The sequence below is a fragment of the Molothrus aeneus genome, chromosome 1, assembly GCF_037042795.1.
Source record: "Molothrus aeneus isolate 106 chromosome 1, BPBGC_Maene_1.0, whole genome shotgun sequence".
NCBI classification, from domain to species: domain Eukaryota; kingdom Metazoa; phylum Chordata; class Aves; order Passeriformes; family Icteridae; genus Molothrus; species Molothrus aeneus.
This window is the reverse complement of record NC_089646.1, coordinates 88,033,264-88,050,362: the sequence shown is the minus strand read 5'-3', so window position 1 is coordinate 88,050,362 and position 17,099 is coordinate 88,033,264.

Below are 17,099 nucleotides of genomic sequence, written 5' to 3'. Positions count from 1 at the left end.
CACACAATATTAAAACCTGAAGACTAACCAGAGTGGTTCAGGGTGTGAGTGAATATAATTCAGTTTTGCTGTTTTCCTAGTTTAATACTATATAAAGATAGATTATATCTGAAATAATATTTGTTAGAATTGCTCTAGTTCAGCTTTACAGCATGCTTGTTACCAGACACCTGTGCAGATGTCCCAGGACAGAGGTGGTGAGGTTGGAAATGAAATCAAGCATTCCTTACTGATTGTAAACAACATGAAGAGGTGAGCTGCTTGCTAAAAACCTCAGATTACCCTTCTAGGATTATCAACTGGACTATTTCTTCCTCTTAATCTATTGTTTTTAGGACAGAATTCCAGTTTTTATACCAAATAAGATGTTGGTGCCATATTCAATATAATTTTTTGCCTGTAACACTCAGAGATCTCATATTGATTAAGCTTTTCAAAAAGGCAGCTATTAACTCCAGAAATACCTGGCTTTTCAGTATTTATTATCAATGCAAACTCTATTCAGAGAAATTGTTTATCCATATTTCTACTTTTGTTTTCTGTACTTCTACCTGTACTTAAAAAATTTCAACCTATTAGTATAAGAGCAACTTTCACAAACCAGAAGATACTAATTTAGATCTCAAAACCTGCTTTTACTGGGATAGTTATTTCTCGTGGAATATAGTGCTTTCCTGAAATGAACCTATGCTAAACTGGTGGCTTTTCTCACAATATCTTAGAGCACTTTCAGATTCCCATCTTCTAATTTGAGTGACACGAATACGTTTTCACTGAGCTTTATTCCTGTTTGCCCTGCAGAGGTACCACTGCTGAGAAATGCTTTGATTTCTTTTTCTTGTACTTTATCAACAGAATTGTTTGTTAATAACCATTTATAGAACATTTCAAAGGCAAAGGAGAGGATAACTGTCACATAAAGCACAATCAGAAACCTTTAGGCTAGGCAGGATAGCTCAGGATGAAATTTAGCAAAAAACATTTGACTAATGAGTATTCTTGAAAAAGAACCTATTCTTGAAAAAGAACCTATTGGGATTATGAAGAATTGGATAAAGAAAGGCACATGGAAAGATTATTTGCAAACCAGACAAATCTGGGATGCATTTATGGAGATACACTAAACTGAGTTAGTCAAAGAACAGAATAGCCTTTTTTTTTAATGGCAGGATTTATAAAAATTTAATTTTTTCCTAGATTAGGATAAGAAATTTAAACAATACCAATCAAAGTGAAAATGTCATCTTATAAGTGCACATTTGGCTTTTGTGTGTTTAAAAACAAACTGTTGCAACTATATCAAGATGCTGTGATAACTTTTTGTCAGCATTTTATAATAATATTACAAGACACATTTAAATTTCATTGACTTGGCATCTTTCAGTAGAAAACTACTGCCCTGGAAATTGTTTAATCAACTTGCAGATGAAATAGTGCACAACAAATGTTTTCAGTTTCTTTACATCCTTCTCTGCAAAGTGAGTGCTCATCTCATCAAAATCAGGGAACTTGAACCCATCTCTTTGCCTTCCCCACCCAGCCCACCTTAGCAGCCTGTCTTACCCTCAGAGTCAAAGGAGATGAAGAAATACTAGACTTAGTGAAAATGCATCAAGAATTCCTTTTAAGGATACCTGCAGATCTGAACCATTCCCAGAGGAAGTTAGCATCTTTAACTTAGTTTTTAAGTGGCACTCTATTTTAACATTAAAGCTGGCCCTCAAAAGTGAAGATACAAGGAACAATTTGGGTGCTCCAGGTTTTCCTGATAGAGAGCTTGTCACTGCAGATGCCTCCTACCAGGCACTGTTTGGAGCTGGTGATAAAAATTAAATCCTCCAGCTCCTGAAGGCTCTGAAAAACACTGAAATCAGAGGCTGCAGGGATGTTCTTCCCCTGATTGAAAACCAGAAATAAACAGCAAAAGGAAGGACTTTATTCATATAGCAAGGAGAAAGGGTTTTTGGTTTTAAACTTGCCACAACACTGTATGTTTCTAAATATACTAAAAGGGCTCATTCTCTTCAATCTAAGCCTGGAGATTCATGACTGTGCCACTGGCAAGGGTTCATATTAGCATTTCTGCTGATGTTCTTGATGCCTGGTTCAAGGAGACATTTGGCTTAATTTGGAAACCTCTTCTGCCACGAGTTTCCTGGAACCATAAATATTAATAGAGTCACTATTGTATATTATCTTCTATCCACAAAATTTCTGGAAAATATTTTTTATGGAGTAGCCTCTAAAGTGAGTCGAAAGATGAATGATGTGCTAGATGGAATGTTAAGAGGCAGCATCAAGATGACATTTTCTAAGGATTCTGATTGCTCGTGTCTGGTTTTCACAAGCAATGTCTTCTTGCAGCATAAATGACACTAAGCTATGTAGAGAATATACCTGAATATCATCTCACAGTTTTTAATGGAACTTTGTATTTATGATGTTTTAATTGGAAAATGATGTTTTAGAGATATATATACACACGCATATAGAAATTGTATCAATTATATTAGGATATTAACATTCCTGTGTATATTTTGGAAAACAAAGATAATACTTGAATATAATCTATAATTATAAAGCTGATGTTTTTTAATTTTTAGCCATGAGGTCACTTGAAATTGGAGCAGCTTGCCCAAGATATTTTCAGATTGCACCTAACTGGAAATTGGCCTATCAAGTTTATGGGGCCTTTTTTTTCCACCAAAACCTTATTTAGACTTAAATTAATTCAGGGGATTCCTCTAATTAGCAATGCACAGTGTGGGTACAGGATTATAGCCAGTTCTTTTTGGTCTTATGGCCTGTTAATTTACAGTATATTACATGAACCTAACAATTGACAGTATACCCACACCTCCCAAAAAGTTCCCTGGTGACTTTGAAATGTGTTGTATGGTAGCGACGTCCAATTCCTTTTAAAGGGCAACAGTGTCAGCATTCACAAAACACTTAGAAATCCTTGGACTGAATTCAGTGTTCCTGTAAGTAGGGCAGGGGTATAACATAGCTGCATAACAATTCAACTTAGTTATGTCCAGTTATCAGTGCATTGAAAGCTATTTGGGGAAAATGGGTGAGAGATAGGACACCTTGCTAACAGTCACCCCATTTCTCAGTCTCAAGGCTAAACTGGACTTACAATCACCTTTCACTCACGTTGGCTCTGTAACTATGTGAAGTGGCTATCCAGCTTTGATGCTCCAGGCTCAAGCAGGTGACACTGAAATTGTAAAATGATGTCTCTGGTTTGTCTTGCTGTTTGAAACAGATTATTCCCATGAAAAAATAAATGAAGGAGGCCTATTCCTTTAAAAGGATATATAATAGCATTTTAGGGTAAGACAGTGGAAAGATTAAACCCTGCATTTGCTTGTCTAAAACAAGATGCAGAAATGTGTCTGTACATGCACACAGACAAGTAAATAAATAGCTTGGTGTTCAAAAGCGCTGAGCACATTCAAAAGTAATTGAGCTCAGTGGGATTACAAGTGCTTGCTGCCTGCATTATTATTTTAATATCTGTTTTAAAGACTTTAGGAAAATTTAAGATCAGGCTTTTATGCCATTGAGCCATAAACTTTCCTTGTCACACTGTGATTACACCCCCAGTCACCTTCTGTCAGCCTAGCCAAGCATTTCAAAAGTTACTGCTATGCTGTAGTCCTAGAAACAGTCATCATCCCTTCAGCCTTAGAATACAATCTTGTTTCTTCTCAAATATTTGTGTCTCAATCTCAAATATTTGTCAGGCTTTCTGGAACAAGTTGATTTTAAAAATGTGGATTTCATTAACCTTAGTATGAGATGATTGCTCGGTGCTGACTCTACAATTAAAGCTGCTCTTAAGGTCCAAATGGGATATGGGATTTTCCCTACACCCTGATGAATGTCACAGTCTAATACTTTGACCCATTTCTATGCTTTACTGTACTTGCATTAAAAACTGAACTAATACTGATTTTTGGTGATTCCACTTCCTCCTGCACCCACCCCAGTATTGCAGTAAAACAGTACTTTTAATAATGTGTGGAAATGGGTTCCAGCACACCATGTGTAGGCCAGTCTCAGCTGATCAGCAGGAGCATGGGTAGTGGCTGGTGGATACAGCTGTCATGGATCACCTGAATTCACTGTTAGGGAGGCAAAGCCTAAAAAGCCTGATTTCAGCCCAAGAGGCTCCAGGCTTACAATGAGGAAATCCTTGATGGGGGAGGCCATGGGAGGGCTGTGTGGAAAGACTAAGTGAGAGAGAGTATTTAATTTTTGCAAGATTTCAAGCTGCTGTACTAGTCTGAAGAATGGTTACTTCTGCTTTTGACTTTGCTTTCTATTCTCAGATGGGATGCTTCATAAATCTTGGAGAGGGCGGGGGGGGAACCTACAGAAAAGTAAAAGATTTAACTTGTTACTGACTCCTTCATCTAATGTTAAACAATAGTTCAAGGAGTTGTTCCTTCCTGGACAAAGTGGTCCAACCTCCCAACCTGATGCTGGAGTGTTTGTTGGCAAATCCTAAATTGCTGTATTTTGGGCAATGTCAATAACAAAAATGTAATAACTGCACAGTGCACAAGATTTCACCTTATTTAAAGTAGTTTGCATGCAGTCATAAGGAAGTGCATACAAATACTTATGTAATCTCCAGCCCCCAACATTTGCAGATGACTGGATGATGCCATGTTATTTCTCATGCCACATTTTGACTGCTGTTCTATTTCTATCATAAGAGGCTTGGGTTATGGGCCTTAGTGCCTGTTAAAACTAATTACCCTTACCATTATCACCAATTAACCCCAATTATTGTCAGACAGAAATGCAAAAATATTGAGACTTTTTTTACAATTCAGTACAGATGAGTTCAGAGGAACTGCTAATGACATCTTCAAGCTGTGCATGAGGAACTCAGGCTACCAAAAAAATAAAGGCTTTCTTCTAGGTTATATATGCACACCACTTGAGGAGGCCAAGCATTAGGTGCTTTCTGTCACCAGATCACACAGCTGTTCAGCTGGGAAGGGATGTGGGTTGGAGCATGCAGTAGGACGTGTTCTCCAGCACGACGGCATAGGCAGCCATGCCAGCAGCTTCACATGGAGGATGTACTGCATGTACGGCCTTTGTCCCTTGGCTGATTTCTCTCTGTCCTCCAGCATTATTAACTGACTTTCCCATGGCAGCATGCGGTAGAATGCTGATTTTTGTCAATCTTACAAATATTTAGTCTGTAAAGAAATATATGTTATTAAGGCTTTTCAGATTTGGATCTTGTACTTCCAGGCCTGAATTTTGCTTTCTACTTCAGGCCTGTGGGCCTTTCTGAGTAAGGACTAAGCCTTCTGCTTTACACTACATCTCATTGGAAGTAATAGTGTCCTTGTCCCCAGTCTGTTCTTCATCTCTTTAAAGGAAAGGAACCTCAAATTAGTTGCAAGATTCTGTGTGCAGTGAGCACATGTGGAAGGAAGGGCAATGGCTTGCAGATAAGGGGAGCTGTGTGTCAGGAATGTGAACACTTTAGAGTGGTAGGAGTTGTGCTTTAAAGTAAAAATAAAGGAATAACATTAAAAATAGAAAACCAGATTATACCAGAGTTGTTCCCTCAAAAAACCTAAATTAAGTAGCTTGCTCAGCAATAGGTATCATAATATTAGTGTGTACAGTTTTACCACATATGCTTTTCAGACATAACTTTGCTGTTAAATGAAGAATGAGGAATGGAGTCACTTTACTGTATTACACTGTATAATACCATGATGTTAATTTAGTAAGTCATATGTGGTAGCACAAATGTATTAATGTTGTTGGTTCATGAATGCCAGCTCACACAAGATTTGAAGTCCTGGTTGTGGTTCTAGTGCCAGTGGATTTATGAAAGGAGTTTGTTCAGTGTTCACATTTTCTGCAACGTTTCCTAAATGAGTGGCTTTATCCTGGCTGCAGTACAGAGCTTAGAAACTTACGACAAAGCTGTACATGATGGGGATAAAGCTCTGTTCAAAATCCTCTGACTGTGTCTGCCAGTATAACTCTTCTGCATCCTCTCACATCGCTCATCACTTTCTGATCCTTTCTGCTGGCACCACCTGCACTGGGATTTGGAAAGCTTTCAGGGATAACTATTGCATGGGTGCAAGCTGAAGATGATTGTTGCTCATTATTCTGTTCGGATGTAGTGTGATAGTTATGACAAATAGTGAGGCAACCAAGTCTCTTGTTATTTGAAGAGATTTAATTCTCAATAGAAGTTGACGAATGTCCTTAATTGTTCACTTTCTTGCAATGAAGCAATGAACACCAGTAATTTTAAAAAATGAGTGGTTTTCTGATTTCAGAAATTTTCCTATGTAATATACTCCAAATTTTTTCTTTGCATCAGTTTTCTACTTTAAAAATGTAGCCTCTTTCAATACACAATACAAAGAAGCACTACTAGCTATGTTGTGAAAGATTATCATAAAAGAGAATAATATACACATCTTTGAGGTATACGTGTAGCAATACTTCATTTCTTTCTGTGCTACAAGTGGTCTTGGTTACCATATTTTACACAATAGCTGTGAAAATGCTGAAGGCATTAGGCTCCAGGGAACACAAGTGTGATCTACTGGTCAAAGTATAGGACTGAGAAGGGAAAATTTATACTGCAGGTCTGTGTTTGTGGTGGTGTCTAAATCATTCTATCTGATCAACTCAAAGGCAGCTTGGTAATATACAATGGTATCTCAGCCATACCTCATGGCTTTTCTGTCTGAAAAACAGAGTAGGAACAAAAATCATTATCTTATTGACCACAACACTGTTTGGTCCTTGAGAAAGACAAGTTATATATATATATAGATATAGATATATATATATGCTCCACAGAATTTTACCCTTGCTGTTCTTTTTACCTCATAGTAGGGCTGGTTTATATTGTGGAGAACTGAGGCTTTAAATCCCTTGTGAATGTTAAGCTTTGTGGACTGTTTTTAATAAAAACTTCAGTTGAGAAGCACTATGTAAGCCAAAGAACTGTTATTATTAATGGCTTTATTATACAGTGCACTTACATGTCAAGAAATATAAATATTGCAGGTGTAATATTTGTCAGCTATAGGCCTAGAAGGGTTTATGCAACCTGGAATGACAGGTTTGGAGTCTTTAATAATTTTTTCAAAGTGTTGTTTGAAGAAGTACAAATTGAAGAATTTCACTTTTCGAATCCTAACAGCAAGACAGATTTTATTCTCTATCCCTGAGACAAGAGCAACTCTCTCTCCTGAGTAAAAAGGGAGAAAGTATGTGAAGTGGAGAAAGGGGCTGGCTTAATCTGTAACTACCCTGAAGATTTCTCTGACTCGTGAAACATGTTAAAAATTTCTTGCTATAAGGATCCCAAGCTTGTATTTTGTTATTACCAAAGTACTCTTTGATAATGAAATTACCAAAGAGTAAACTGATCTGGGAATTTCAAACTCTCAGGCAGGTCTTGGTCTTTCTTTAATAGAGTTTTACCTGTCTCCTTGTGTAATATTTCAAACTGTTCATAAGAAAAATGTGACACTCTGCACATTATTTTCTTCAATTTTTGGATATGTATCCTGAGACAAAAATGTTGACCATTACTCTAAATAAATGATTTAGTTTGCCAGTAACAGTTTTACAAACATTGACACGGTGCTTTCTCTTTTGCTACAAGCTAGTATTTCTTTTTATTAACCACACTAAAACTGGGATGTGGACAAGTGACATTTTCTTTATTTACATGAAGTTTTAATGAGCAAAAATGTAACTTGTTGTAATTTATAGGATTTGCATGGTGTTTGTTCTGACGAGGTGCAGGCAGTTCCATATCAATGTTTTTGTTAATATTAACAGTTGCTGCTAGCAAGAAATTGTTAGAGTACAAATTAGCCCAAAAAGCCTTGGTTGCATTTCATTGAGCCAAGTGGATTATCTTTCCAGTCACTACATGGCCACAGGCTTCTGACTGAAGAACTCACATGATGTACAACAGGGTTACTTCAGATGACTTGGCTGCTGAAAAATTTGAAGTTGTACGGCAAATTTCTTTCCAAAGTGAAAGGAACTTCTCATTATAAATTCAAGAATCTCTGTTTCTTAGAAATTATGAACTTTACATGTCCGCACAAGGCTGCGAGAGCACTGCTGCCAGACCCACACAGCAAATCTACCAAGACTGCCAGCACGCAGAGATTCATCTAACCAGAGTTTTGGCTAGATATGGAAAAGTTGAGATACTTTCAGCCATTCAAAGGGAAATCCCAGAAGTAACTACTTGTTGCTGTAGATGATAGATTTGCATTCATATTCATTATATTCCTCCCACAGCATTTATTAGATTGATTTCTCTTTTTTGTCTTATTTACAGAGCTTCCCTTTCCCTCTATTTCTTCAGCTGCTACTGCCTAAGAGGCCTTGCAAAGACCAAAAAAATACCAACCCCAAATCTGAGCACTTTCAGCGTAACATGTTTCTCAGACCAGCCTGTCAAGGTCTGACATTAACTCCTTTTCATTATATGACAGTTGGCAAGTCAATGTCACTTTGTTGCTTGAAAAGGTGCTTGCTTTGTTCTTTACCTGCCCTTTTGCTTTTATGCAAAATTTTATTATTTCCTCATGGTGTTAATGTTTTCTATGAATTTGACAAAAGCCAGAAATAATTCCTTTTTCATTTCCTTTTCACAAATCCCTTGATTCTTTGTTGTGAACGATAAATTCTGACTATTTCTGCTCCTCTACCCACCTATTTCAGTAAGCTGGAGAGCTGACTTAGGGCTGCTGCCTGCCAGTCAGAAGCTGTAAAAGGATGTCTCCAAGTGCAAGATGAGGGACACTCTGGCAGGGTCAAGTGTGCATGTTCACTATGCCAAGTGTCAACTCCAATTACAGAATGCTACCTCCTAACTTTTTGAAACATGTAGTCCCTCCTAAAAGTTCATGGAGTATTTCTTAATTGCAGAAAAATTCTCTCTCTTTTAATTTTTTATAAAGGGAAGCATAAAAAATTTAAGTGAAAACTTTTAAAGGGTATAGCTTGAAATTTAAGATTTGGCATGTTGCTGTAGCACAACTGACTCCAAACTCTAGCCTGTAAATTGGCACAAGTTTCATTGTGCAGTAATTTAATTTCAATTCCATTATCAGCTTCTCAGAGTCAATGTGATTATTCCTTTCTTTGGCTAGGCAATGTAGTTCTTGAATATTACAAACCACAGACTTGAATTGAACTCTGAAATCTTTGGAGTCCAAGAAAGTGCTTCTAGTGCCCCTCACTGATAGCAGTGGTGTTGGGAGGCAGCTCTTTTGTCATAAATGACAGTGGTAGAACACTGGAACAGGTTGCTCGCAGAGATTGGTGGTAAATGCCCCCTCCCTGGAACTGTCCAAGGCCAGAGCGGATGGAGCTCTGAGCAGTCTGATCTAGTTGAGACAGATGAGTGGTTCAAGATGAAGACAAGATGAGCTTTAAAGGTCCCTTCCAACCCAAACGATTCTGTGATTCAGTGAAATGGTACAGGTTTTTTTTTTTTTATCTAGAAATAGACAATAGGCTAAGTTAAAATGTGTTTGATAGTGAATACAGAGTGGGAAGAAGGTTCAGGATGCACAATACTCTGGAGTCAGACTGATCAGGTTGGATAAGTCCACTGAGACTAAACATTTTTTTTTGTTGCATGTACTCTGGTAACAGACTATAATTATTAAGAACCTATACTGCAGGAGACCCTGTGAACTGTGTTAATAGCATCCTTGTGCAGCAGAATTTCAAGTTCCTCTTTTGAATTAGGGATTTGGACATGGTTATGTAACCCTATAAGCACCAACTTTCAGGATTTATTACTTGTCAGTGCACTTGTTCATAACACCAGCTGCAGGATGCAGTTTATTTTCAGCCAGACTTGAGACAAACAGATTATCTGAACAGAATGTACTTCCTTATAAGCTTATTTGTCTGTGGTTTGTTTCTATTAGTTTATATTGCTTCCTGATGAGCTGATTTCTGTGGCTCATTCCTTAATCTGCTCACAGGTTAGAGGAAAGGGCCTGTTGAGATATTTGGAGATTACTACTTCTAAGTGGCAGAAGCTTGAGATGCTGTACTGCTTTGTTTTAAAATGCTCTGGGACTCAAGTTTTGTGCCAGCAGTAAATGAGTTGTTCTTCCATTCCATACAGTGTCCTAGTCAGCAATAAAACTGGGAGAGATTGGCCTGGGGATGGCAACCCCGTGCTCATGGCCTGGCTGTGCATCGGTCAGGGAGTGGTAAGCAACTGGATTCTGCATTACTTGTTCTGTATATTCTTTTATAATAAGTATTATTTTCCTTTTCTCTCCCATGAAAATGTCTCTATCTCAACCCACCAACTTTAATTTTTTTCCTGATTCTTTCCCCCATCCCACACAGTGGGGACTGAGCAAACACATCTGCATGATGCTCAGCTGCCTACTGGCTTAAGCCACAACAGCAACCTAAGACCTTCCTTTTTCTGGTCTTATAATTACTTTCTCAAGCCCAGGGGCCTCTCCTTTCTCTAATGGGATTTATTTCACCCTGCTGCAGAATCACAGATGCATACTAATATGATAGTTTCCTTCTCCCAGTTCAGTTTGAGCTAATAGATTGCTTATAGGTGTGTGAAAACCTGGCTACTGGTCACTGTATCACATCTAACTTCCTGATCGTTGCTGATGGCATAATTACTCTCTAACATAAAAGAAGACTCCTAAGCAATATTTCTAAAGCTCTGAATGATGCTTGCAGTGCTTTTCAGAATTTAGTATAGAAGAATTTTAGGTAGTTGAGACTCCACCAAATGCAAGATTGATTTTATTATTATTATTAATATTATTTTTATTTTTTAATTGCTGGCTAGTAAAAATCACTTTGAAAAAGGCCAAAATGACAAAAGACCAACAATAATTACTTAAATAAAGTTCCTAGTCCCAAACTGGAGGCAATATCTTCTTACAATGTGTTTCCAACATTTTCAAGAAAAAACCCAAACCACTAGATCTAATGTCAGATTCTGTGCGTACAAAGGGTATTTTTACTTAGTGAACTGTCTGCTATAGCTTGAAAACCATCTGTATGCACAACAAAGACTGTCAAAATTCATTAAGAATAAGATTATTTTAAATTAACAAAAGTAATCTTCATTTTTCCCACCACCCATTTGCACTTCAGAAAGGAAGAGCAATGGTGCCTTTGAAATGAAGGCTCTTCTGTTTGAAAGTGAGTATTTTTATGAGGAATATTCTGTATAGCAAAAATTTGTCATCAAAACCACTATTCACAATACCTCAATGTGCTGCCAGAAGTGTCAAAATTGGTTTTGGCTGGGATTAAAATAATTTTCCTCATGGTAGCTAGTATGGAGCTATATTTTGGATTTTCCTGGAAACAGTATTGATAACAGAGATGTTTTTGTTACTGCTGAGCAGCGCTTACACCTTATAATAATATTATTTAGTTATGAAAAGACCTTCATATCCATTAACCAAGCTGTAAACCCAGCACTGCCAAATCCACCACTGACCTGTGTCCTTCAGTGCCACATCTACATTTTGTCTTTGTAATACCTTCAGGGATAGTGATTCAATCCCTTCCCTGGGCAGCCTGTGCCAGTATCGGATAACCTTTTATTGAAGAAATTTTTCTTAATATCCAGTCTAAACCTTCTCTGGTGTAACATGAGGCCATTTCCTCTTGTCCTGTAACTTGTTACTTGGGACAAGAGACTGACCCCCACCTGTCCCCACCCTCCTTTAAGGCAGTTGTGTAGAGCAGTAACATCCTCCTTGAGCCTTCTTTTTTCCTGGCTAAACAACCCCAGGCCCCTCAGCTGCTCCACATAAAACTTGTGCTTCAGCCCCTTAACCTGCTTCATTACTCTTCTATGGATATGCTCCAGCACCTCAAAGTCATTCTTGCAGTGAGGAACCCAAAACTGAACATGGGACTTGAGATGTGGGTTCACCAGGGCTGAGTACAGCAGAATGGTCACTTACCTGGTCCTGCTGGCCACACTATTTCTGACACAGGCCAGGATGCATTTGGTGTTCTTGGCCACCTGGGCACACTGTTGGATCATGTTCAGCTGCTACCAACAAGCACCCCCAGGTGCTTCTCCCCTGAGCTCTTTTCCAGCCATTCTGTCCCCAGCCTGTAGCCCTGCATGGGGTTATTGTGACCCAAGTGCAGGACCTGGCACGTCATCTTGTTGAACATCATTTTGTTTGCCTTGGCATTTTACCCAGCCTATTCAGATTCCTCTGTAGACCCTTCCCACCCTCCAGCAGATCAATACTCCTTCCCAGCCTGGTGTCATCTGTCAACTGATGATACCCTCACACAGATCATGGATAAAGATTTAAACAGAACGAGCCCAAGCACTGGGGAGCACCACTGGTGAGGGGCACCAGGTGGATATAACTCCAGTCACTACCCCTCTCTAGACCCAGCCATCCAGACAGTTTTTTTACCAAGTAAGGAGGGCAGCTGTCTAACCCAAAAGTATCCAGTTTCTCCATGAGAATGCTGTTGGAAATTGTGTTGCAGTCTTTAGTAAAGTCTAGATAGAAAACAGCCTTTCCCTCATCTTCTAGTCAGATTACACTGTCATAGATGGAGATCCAGTTTGTCAAGTCAATCTGCCTTGTATAAACCCACACTGGCTGGGCCTGATTCCCTGATTGTCCTGTGCGTGCCATGTGATGGCATTCCAGAATATCTGCTCCAGGGCTTCCCCTGGCACTGAGGTCAGGCTGACAGGCCTGTAATTCCCTGCATCCTCTTTCCAGCCCTTCTTGTTGTATTTGCTAACTTCCTGTCACCTGTGACCTTCCTGGTTAGCCAAAGCTGCTAGCAAATAATTCCAGGGTTCATGGGTTCAATCCCCATATGGGCCATTCACTTAAAGAGTTGATGATCCTTCTGCACATTTTCCAACTCTGATTATTGTGTGATTTTGTAAATTATGGAAAGTGCTTTCGTGAGCGCTCCTGGGATCACTTGGGTGAATCCCATGCAGCCCCAGAGACTTGTGCTGATGTCATGTTCAGCAGATAAGGCAGGGGGAAGACAGAAGAAGTGGGGGATGTTCAGAGTGATGGGGTTTGTTTTCCCAAGTTACCATAAAACATAATGGAGCCCTGCTTTCCTGGAGGTGGCTGAACACTTGCCTGCTCATGGGAAATAGTGAATGCACTCCTTGTTTTGTGTGCACACTGCTTGTGTGCATGGCTTTTGCCATGTTAAACTGTTAAACTGTCTTTATCTCAACCCACAAGTTTACTTGATGTTCCTCTTCTGAGTCTCTTCCCCATCCTGCTGCAGGGAGGGAGCAAGTGGCTGTTTGAAGTTTAGTTTCTGGCCTAGGTTAAACTCTGACAGTTGTTCAACAGCATAAAATATACCTTAATTTGTATTTGAAGAGAGATGTCAAATATATTACCTTATAGACACAGAAGATACCCTAAAAATAAAGCAGTATGCTGAAAGTAATGAAGCTCAACTGGTAACAGTAGCTCATCACATATTTGTCTCATATTGGTTTTTAGTCTGCACAAAAAATTCTTAATCTTAAAAGCTAAACAATCAAATGATAATGGAAAGTTTAAAAATGGGAGGTTGCATGAGAAACATTATTGCATATTTAGGTATATTTTTAAATCTCTAATTTTATTTCAAAGAGAGAGAGAATTAAATTTTTTACAAAGTTGCCAGTGTGTTAAAGTTAACCTGCTGGGAATGACTTTTGGTAGCTTGTGATAACAGGTATAAATTATAAGTTTCATGGTTATAAACAACCTGTACGTGGATGTGTTGCATCTACTATGCAGAAGAGAAATATTCTTTGCGCTTCTGCATGTGTATATATGAAATGTTTTGGATTTTGTAACTGTAAAAAGCCATTTTGCCATTTAAAGTCAGTATCACTAAGCCTCAAACAGCAAGATTATACTCTCCAATCCACATTAATAATTCAGTGTAAAATATCTTCACGAAGCTTGTAGCCCTGTCAGAGATAGAAAGCGTTTATATTTTCTGGATTCATTACATTAAAAGCAAAAAGTATTTGTATGCTGCAAGCATTTGCAAATCTAGTCATGGTGGATGTGTTATGAAATGAAGACTATAATTTTGAACCTAACCCTGCATTATCACTCATGTTGATTTCTGTGGACAGTACTGTAACAGGCAACTTGTGATAAAACTGCCCTGTCTGGACAGGTGTTACGGGTGAGGACAAGTGGTAAAACCTGAATCCCAAACCATATTCACTTCCGATCTCCATGTGGGGTAGGAGGTTTGCCAAAAACATTGGGTTTGGTCCCTCTTGTTAAAACATGTTTTAGTTTGTTTTTCATTCAGTCCTTCTGTTTTTCTCACATCTCTATCTAGTGTGCCCTGCCTGACTAGGGTGACAAGGGCTGCATGCAGATGTGTTTCTACTGAAGTCTGCTTTAGTCAGAATGACCAATGAAAGATGGCCTAGCTGCTGTTTGTCAAACCCATGCAGTCATATTTGCAACACAGTAAGTCTTTTAAAAGCAGAGGCTTATGTCATCAAGTCTTCCCTTGAACTTTTGGATTCTCTTTAGAAGCACAAAGCTTTGTCGTGCTGTAGCAAAAATTCATATTTAGTAACTGTTAAAACCTTTGAACATAAAGTTTAATAATAACATTTGCAGGAATTAAACGCTTCCATCGAGCGTGAGTGCTTATGGCCTAAAGGTGTTAGATGTTCATTACCTGATACCTAAGCTGGGACTGGGGTTTGCCTCAGAACAGGGGCTGATTGCAACAAACACTGAACAGACGTAGTCAGTAAAAGCAGAAAAAAGCATTCTGTTTCAGAGCTTAAAGTTTCAAAACACAGGCCTGAAGAGGAGTGGGAAATGGGGCAGAATGTGTCACCTGTACTATCAAGGTTTTTTTTCCCATCTCTTAATAGTTGCTAATTTTTTCAGGAATGGGGATCTGTCTCAGGATTCACCACTGGTAGACAAGAATTAGCCAAATTTAAAGACAACTAAAAGAGAATGTGTGCTGCAAATAGTCTGGAGGAAGAAGTGGGAAGCATGTGTAGGAAGTGAAGCTGTGAGGAAATGGAGAGCATTAGTGGAATGGGAGGGCAAAAAGGGCAGGGAAATGAGAGACAACCCATCCTACCTGCCCCACCAAATTGTCATGGCACCTGTGTTTCTGCTCAAGCTTCTTGTATGACCTGTCCTGCTGGCTCAGGAGTCTTCTCAATCTGATGATCTGGATTTGTTTAGAAATGTTGGCCCTCATGGGGGAATGATTAAGGCATGTGGCTGGAAGTGGTTGATCACAATGGACTGGAGGATGCAGAGGCTTACAGGGTTATTATGACTCTGCCAGTGCTGGGTCCTTCCCACTGCACCCTGCAGTGGTGTGAGGAGTTGCTTCCCTGTCTGTTCTCACATTCCCTTCCTGCAGTGCTTCTCCTCAGCTATTGAGGTGGCAATAAGCACCTATGGTTACTCTTAGTGGTAATGTTGGGGGATATGCAGCATGCTATCAAGCAGGGACAGCTTTCTCAGTGATTCCTCTGCTAATAAGTTATTTAGGAATAAACCCCAAGTCTCACGGTAATGTCTTTATAAGCCTACTTCAGAGCTGGAGTTAGTCTTTTGAATGCTGAAACATTTTCTGTTCTTCAAATCAACAGACTCCTTCCACTTAAGCCACCAAAACTGTATTTTATTTTCATGCTTGCTTTTGCTACAAGTGGAGTACGATTGCTGGGGTTGTGTATGTAGGGTACTGACTTTCACTTCTTTTTTCCCTGAGTGAAAGATTGCCGTAGACCAAATGTGTAAACAGTTGACAATGACACCTCTAATCCTGATAAGAAATTTGGCCATTTTCATTACTAAAGGCAACCATCTATGTGCAAAACAGAATATCAGGTGTAAATGAAGAAGTCTTGTATTTTTCTTGAGCATAGTTTGGTTTTTGTGGTTTTGTTGGCTTTGGTTGGTGTGGTTTTTTGTGTTTTTTTTTTTTTTTTGCACAGGAATAAACTAACAGTTACAATCTTGACTCTTGCTCTGTGTGCCATAGTAGATTTTTTATAACTGGTGGTCTCAAAGAGCTATACAAATAAATGGTATTTCTGAAACTAATTGTAAGCATGTTCTGATTTAGGTAAAGTTTTCCTTATAGTCAACAAAGCCAAAATTCAAACTGTTTACAGTTAGTAAGCCACAGCATCAGAGTTCTGATCCTGCACATTTTTTCAGATCAAGCAGTTAATCAGAGACTGGAGCACTGAGTGCATACATTCTGCTTATTGTCTCTACAATGAGCAAAACAGTATTTTATTGTTCCATGATGCAATGTGCAAAAGAATTTAGCAGGGTCAACTAAATTTTGCGTATAGTGAATAAACGAGAAGGATTATGTCAGTCCTGAACTTGTAACAAGTGTTATCTGGGTTGCAATGAGTTAATCTTGCCTTTACTAACATAGAAGCACAAAGGTGAGGCTGTGCCTGTGCTGACCTCAGTGCAATCATTTAGTGGCTGTAGCATTCATTTCCACTAATGCTTTCAGTGTCAGTGGAGGATCAAAGAGAATCTGGCTTTCTGCTGGCAAAAGTTCTGCCTGAGAGCAATACCCCTCCCTTCCAAGACCCATTTTGCAGTTTTCACATATACTGCATTATGTTGGCTCTTACTATTCTGTATGCTTCCTGTTACATGGTTCCAAACTGCTCAACTCTTTAATACAACATCCAATCATGCCCATTAGCTCTGACAGTTTTCAAGAATTAATATCTAAGGCTACTACAAGGAAGGGATACCCTCCTCTCCTGCTCATACAGTAGACCAAGGCAGAGACAAAGCCCTTGCTCTGGGCTTTCTACAGCATTACCCTTTGAATTTTATAGCAGCCTTGTCAGAAAAGCTTTGTCAAAGTAGAACACTGTAAGATGTGCCTTGGGATAGTCCTGTTGTGGTGAGGCAAGCTGGGTGTGACCAAGTTCAGAGCTGAAAATTGTGGCTTCATGTTGAAATTCTATGAAATATCCAGCTTTTACCTCAATAATAGAGTTAACA